Source organism: Mytilus californianus, unplaced genomic scaffold (genome assembly GCF_021869535.1).
Source record: "Mytilus californianus isolate M0D057914Y unplaced genomic scaffold, xbMytCali1.0.p SCAF_7, whole genome shotgun sequence".
NCBI lineage: Eukaryota > Metazoa > Mollusca > Bivalvia > Mytilida > Mytilidae > Mytilus > Mytilus californianus.
The window spans coordinates 54752770-54760271 of record NW_026262723.1 but is presented as its reverse complement, the minus strand read 5'-3'; the positions used below and the strand labels follow the sequence as shown (position 1 = coordinate 54760271).

General features: G+C 33.1%; 1 pseudogene; it reads left to right on the top strand.

Moving 5' to 3' along the window:
- Nucleotides 1–890: 890 nt before the first annotated feature.
- LOC127708465 (uncharacterized) lies at nt 891–5790 on the top strand (annotated as a pseudogene).
- Nucleotides 5791–7502: the final 1712 nt, after the last annotated feature.

Genomic DNA, 7502 nt, shown 5'->3' with positions numbered 1-7502 from the left:
TAAATTAAAATAATTTGGTGAGCAACCCAAACAGACATAATAGGTTAATGTGATTGTTACAATAATTGGGATCCAGTAGCCAAAACTGGATACAAATATCACAAACATAATACACAAATGAAAAAAAAACCAACAACATACAAATACATCTAACAAAGACTCCAACAAAGAAATGTTTAGTTGATAGTAAATTTGACAAAGACGCCAACAAAAACGTTTTTGTAATTTGTGTAGAGTTATTGCAAAATTTACATGCAGAAGTAACTAACAGAAACAAGAGATAAAACTTCGGTCGTGCAAATTCATGTTGTAGTTGATAGTAAATTTGACAAAGACGCCAATAAAAACGTTTTTGTAATTTGTGTAGAGTTATTGCAAAATTTACATGCAGAAGTAACTAACAGAAACAGGAAATAAAACTTCGGTCATGCAAATTCATACAAAACAGGTAATGATTCCTACAGTTGTTGAGCAATCACAAAAAAAGGAAATCCTTATTTTACATAAATATATATATATATATATTATATATATATATATATATATAAAACGTCTGAATAATAGTCAACGATTTTTCCCACGAGGGCGCTGGATCGTTACGAGTAACGATACATGTACACAATAAATAAATTATATAAACGCCTAAAAAGTGTACACAACAACACTTTTTAGGCGTTTATATATATATATACAACTCGTCTAAATATGAATTTATTAAGTGTTAAGTGTAATACAAATTAATCTCCTTTGAATTATCATAATGGCATAAATCATCGTCGTTGACGACGTCGCTAGAGACAACAATTAAATTCGCATTAGGAGTACCAAGAGTCACGAAAACGTTACCCAACATCATGTGATTTTTATTGTGATTTTTAATGTATAACTAAATGGAGTCTATTGCAAGTAAATATCTGTACAGAGAGGAACTGACAACTTCAATCTGTATATACATTTCAATACAAACCGCTCAAGTACAAGGGTTTTAACACAGTGACAAGAAGACCGTGTTACAACCCTAGATCAAGCCGACGGAGAAAGGCATTACTCGACTACGAAATCTACATTTTTCTATAGCCTAGCTAGTTGGTCGAGTGGTCTAGGTCGCTGGACACAATACAGACGATGTTGTCACGATTTCGCTAGAGCATGTGTTCGAATCCCGCTGAGGGAAGAACAAACATTTGCAGATCTTAATATGTTTTGCTAATATGTATAAACGCATGGTTAAAACAAAACGTCGAAATACAGTAATATATTCCAAATAATATAAAACAAACACTAAAAAGTCACATCCTTTTCTTCCAACCTGTTTGACTGTTTATAACAGATATTCATGTCTTCGTATTACGGTGCCACTAACGACGTTGTCAACCGTTACTAAATGTCATTTAAACGTTGTCAAAAGTAAGCGATAATAACGTTAGTTTGCATATAAAACAACATGAAATGAGGTATCGAAATCAAAGAGAAGGTCCTCTAGAAAAATATTGACGTTTATTTTGCTAAATGTTTTAAGTTACCTGTTCAGTTTAGGTTAATATTTTTTAATGAAAAATGTTTCTTTATTCACTCATTCTTGTTCTGTTGTTCAATCCGCAAATTGAACACAAAAAAAGATTTTTTTATGATTTCTTTTGCTGCAAACGCTAACAATATAAATATTTTTGTAAAAAGTAACTTTACCTGTTGTATGATCTGTTATCAAAGTTGTATTTGTATTGTCCGGTGCAGGAATATTAAAGCTTTTGACACGTTCCCATCGATGGTTTATATCTAATGGTTCAGTTTCAAATTGACATGTATCCACGTCAAAATCGCATGAAGCTATAAAAAAGCAAACCAGTACTGTAAATATTTTTTGTACTATTACCATTAAATTAAGATTAATAACCTTTGTAATTTGAAACACAATTAATGAGCATAGCTGTTAATAGAACATTTTTGAGCACATTCTGTTGTGTGGTTTCAGAGGCGTTGCGATGACAGGAACAGGTATGACGGACTGATGGACTGTCGAACAGACGGACTGTCGGACAACTGACGGAAAGACTGACGGACGGACAGGCGGACGGACGGGTCAAAAATAGTACCCTTTACATCTAATAGAAGAAGACGCTTATCGTGTCGACGAAGCCGGTGGTGCTCCTTTTAAAAATCATGCGATTCTCTCAGTTTTTGTTTTTGCCTTGATTTGTATATTGTGCATGGGTTAATGTGATTTACTGTGAGTTGCCTTAATGTGTTGTCCTTCGACTACATTACATAGTAAAATTGACAGTACAATAAGAACTTTTAACTCGACTAGTTGGTATTATTATTGTTGATGAATGGGTGACCCCATATGCATTAAGAATCTACATGGATGCTACATGCTCTTGTTATTATTATTTACAATTAACCTAACCTTACATGTTGTCTCCTGGAGTTTCTTCAATTATAGATTATTCCCATTTGATCCAAATCTAATTTAGTGAAATATATTTGCACCTTACTGTATGCCAACACGTATGAATATTAACAGTGTTTTGACCATAGTACAGAAAATTTTAAATTGTCAAGCCCTTACATTGTTTTGTCTAGTAGTCAATCAAAGCAAGAACAGTTGTGTACGGTGGCAGTTGTTCTGGTACAATTAAGATGGGTTTGTTAGAATTTTTGTCCATATTCCTGCAATTTTTTATTTCATTTTTGGGTAGTATTGACGATGTTTATTCTTGAAATCTATTTTAATCAATGTTAATTATGCATAAATTATTATGCGTTATTATATTTTAATTCACATCAAAGTCGAAGCCTGGTATCTTTGATGATTTCCTTTTAGATGGGATTACATTTTGCTTCTTCAAAGGTATCGTGTGTTTGTCTAGAAATTGAATACATTAGGGAGGAAGTATAATATCCAAAACGTTCAACAAGTATGAAAATACAGTGTTTTGACCATAGTACAGAAACTTTTAAGTTGTCAAGCCCTTACATTGTTTTTGTCCAGTGGTCAATCAAAGAGAGAACAGTTGTGTACGGTGACGCATGAAATTTATAACGTGTTTTTTTCATCTTATTATTTTTTTTTTTTGCAGTTGTTCTGATACAATTAAGATGGGTTTGTTTGAATTTTGTCCATATTCCTGCAAATTTTTTATTTCATTTTGGAGTAGTATTGGCGATGTTTATTCTTGAAATCTATTTTAATCAATGTAAAATATGCATAAAATATTATGCGTTATTCTGTTGTAATTCACTTCAAAGTATAAGCCTGGTATCTTTGATGATTTCCATTTAAATGAGATTACATGTTGCGTCTTTAAATGTGTCATGTGTTTGTCTAGAAATTGAATACATTAAGGAGGAAGTATAATATCCAAAATGTTTCTCTGTCTTTCGTATGTACATTCTGGATCTACAAACTACAAATTGCACCCGCAAAATAGCCAGGAATATCTATGTTTTAGTTTCTTTGCAATAGATCATTTAGTTGAAAGGTTTCATATTTCTGCAATAATGAATATTTTGTAGTATACCTAGCCGCTTATTTTTCTGTGATCTATCGGGGTGTATGTACTGTGTTTAATTTGTGTCTAATCCTTTTTGTGAGTTTGTTTGCAAATAAAATTTGTTTAAACTAAACTGTGTTCACCCAAGGGAATTTCACTACATTAGATTGAATTTATTTTTAAATTCTTATAAGAAATGCATAATGGAGAAATTCTTTTAGTTCAAGGAATTCATAAAGGAGAAATTAGTTCATCCAATATGTTCTATTGCTTTAAATGTGATAATAGGAAATAATCATCACTAAATACATGAAATGCTAGACCTTAAATAAAGACTTTCCATCAGCTTCAATTTGAAATATATCAGGCAAAACGAAATAAAAGTGAATACAGTTGTTATAGTAAATGTCGTCATAAAGTGAACAAATATACATCTGTTTCATTGAATCAATACAAAGTTCCTTCAGCTGTTGCTGTATAATTTAAAACAATGTATATTATATATTTTTGTACACAAATACTAAATGAAGCTAAACTGTATATTATACCGTTTTTATGAAAGAAAAAGTGCCACAAAACAACTGATTTGTATGGAAGCGTCTAATTGTCACGAGTTGTTGAGTTGTTTTGTCATGTTATTGACTTGCAACAATGATACAAAATGTATCGTATGTCGACAATTCAATTTAATTTTGTATGCTTGTTGAGTTGATACTACATCTTTATGACTTGAAAAAAGTTTAAGTGATGTGTTATTGAGGAAAGTAATCACCCTGCAATTAGCGTTGTAATTGTTTTCTCACTTTTCTTACTTTTCTTATGTCTTCTTGCTCCTTAAATGGAAACAAAGTAGGACAAAATAAAATATCAGGGAAAAGGTTTCAAATAATTTACCCATCGCTCCGTTGTCGAAAATCAAAATATCAGTTTTCAAGACTTTTTTATTTAACGCTTCAACTGCATGATTTGATTTTTGAAGAAAAACAGAACAGATCAAGTTCGAGTTTTGTGTTGATTTGATTATTTTTGTGTGAGATATGTCCGTTGGAAATAAAAAAATCTCCAAAATATTGCATAATTATTGATGTTGGCCACCGGTAGTGGACATAGCATTGTTTTATCAACACTCAGAATGATTGTTTATCTCAATATATATATATTTTTTTTAATTTACAGATAACAACATGCATCTCTATCCTTCATTTTGTAAATGCAATCCCGTATCCTGGTAATCATGCATCTGTAGAAGAATATGTTGCATATTATTTCAACTCTGTATACACCACGAAAGAAATATCCGGGTTTCTCTTGGTCCATGGTATTTTGATCAGTGCATCAACGAAAGAGAGAATCAAAAGAAGATTAGGACTAAGAAGACGCCATTGTCGTACTGATATAAGTCGTGTACTTCAAAAGATAAGGGAGCTCCATCCAGAAGGGTATTTTAATCTGGGATATAGGTCGACATGGAGGCTGCTTTCTATTAATCATGGTATTTATGCTTCCAAACAAAAGGTAAGAATGTGTTTGAAAGTTCTTGATGAGGAAGGTTTAAATTTACGACGAAGACATCGTTTACACAGGAGGGCATACGTCAATAGTGGAACCAACAACCTGATTTATATCGACGGTTATGACAAGCTGAAACCATTTGGCATCGCTATATATGGCGCAATAGATGGATATTCGCGGAAAATTTTGTGATTAAAAGCCGGACCATCTAATAACAATCCTAGATATATTGCAAACTTTTACTAAGACCTAATCAAAGAACGGAGGTGCCTTCCAAGACTCATACGTTCCGATGCTGGAACAGAAAATGTCCTGGTCAAAGACTTGCAAATTGCCTTGCGTTATGGTCAGAATGATGAAATGTCAGGTTCTAGAAGATTTTTGATTGGTAGGTCTACTGGAAATCAGCGTATCGAGAGATTATGGAGAGAGATCTCTGAAAGCTTTACTCACTTCTGGAGGAGCAAATTCTTGGACTTCAGCAGTTCGGGAATTTTTCGTACATCTAATCTTCTACACATCGAATGTGTCCGATTTTGATTTCTTCCATTTATACGAATGCAATTGCAAACATTCATGGATACATGGAATATGCATAGAATAAGAAAGCAACGAAGAGAACTTCTTACCCCTTCTGGTATGTCAAATGTACTTTATTTTCAACCAGAAATATACGATACCATGGATTATTCTTGTCCTTTGCAATGTACATTTTGAGACTCTAGATGAAGAATGCGCTGAAGACTGGCCTGAAACAGGATGTTGTGAAGAATCTTTGAGTTGATCCGATTCCTTACGAAGGAAGCATCAAAGCAAGCCCTTATTTCGAATAACCTGGATGAAGCTATCATAATGTTTTGTGTGTTGATTGACATGTGTGATGAACTTACATTGCATGTGTAATACTTTAATTTAAAAACATCACTTGGAAACTTAATTTTGTAAATAATATAAAATATGCAAAAATCGATTAAGTGTTCTCAAAAGCTTGGAATGAATCGTTCATTATATTTCTATCCTGATCTGCTATTGCGATATATGTATACACTATATATAATGTTTTAATGTTACATATATGGTATAACGAACTTGAAATTAAACTCACAGCTGTATTGTAATGAATTGTAAAGTGCAGAGTCAAATTTGGTATTCCTAGTTCGTGCGATGGTAGTGCGACAGTCTCACGATGATGGCGAGAAATTCGTTCGATTTTCGCGCGACAAATAAGTACAACCAATCAGCGATACTGCAATTGATTTAAATTAGAAAGCAGCCATCTTGCGATTTTCGAGCGAACTTCGCGCGACGGTCATGAATTCAAATGCCAACCAAAACAATGAGCGACCATCTCACGATCGTCGCACAATGGTCTCGCGACTGTCGCAGGTGAATTGTAATTAAAAAGTTTAATAACAAAAATACCCAACTCCAAGGAAATGTCAAAATGGAAAGTCCTTAATCAAATGGCAAAACAAAAACCTCCAACACATCAAACAAATGGAAAACAACTGTCATATTCCTGAATTGGTACAGGCATTTCCTTTAAAATAAATGGTGGTTTAAACCTGGTTTTGTAGCTAGGCTTGTAAATGACTCCGAATGCAACTGGTATTCATTAAATTAAAAACGGTTGAATAAGATTTTTCACAGTTTTGGTATACACAGATATGTCTTCAGTAAAATTTGAATGGTACCAATTCTACTGCACCAGATGCGCATTTCATATATTTAAAAATAATCGTCAGTAATGCTTGAATCCAGAACTTTCAAAAAATGACGAGGTAAGCACTATCATGCCAAAATCAACCGAAAAAAGACTCATATTCCGCAAAGGATAGAGCTATGCAATAAAGATATACCTCCTTAGTTGAAGTAAATTTTATAAATTCATAACAGCCAAATTCAAAAAACTAAATTTCCGTATTTCATGTCAGCACCGAAGTACTTGGATACTGGATGGTGATACCCTTTGTAACTAATAGTCCACCAGCTGTGGCATCGTCCCAGTGGTGATAATAAAACTTGAACGGTACCAATTTTAATGCACCAGATGCGCATTTCATTATAGAATAATCGTTAGTAATGCTTGAATTCAAAGCTTTCAAAAAATGACGAGGTAAGTATTTCATGCCAAACTCAATACGAAAGTAGGTCCATATTCAGCAAAGTACAGAGCTATGCAACAGGGAGATACCTCCTAAGTTTAAGAAAACATTTTAAATTCATGACAGAAAAATTCAATAAACAATTGAACCAGATGTGCATTTTATATATATCTAATAGTCAGTGATGCTTGATTATAACACTTTCAAAAAATGACGATGTAAGCATTCTCATGCCAAAATCAATACGAAAATAGACCAATATTCTACAAAAGACAGAGCTATGCAACAGGGAGAAACCTCCATTTTGGTAAGTAAATTTCATGAATTTATGACAGCAAAAATCAAAATGTCTGTATTTCATTCCAGCACCGAAGTACTTGGCTTCTGGGTT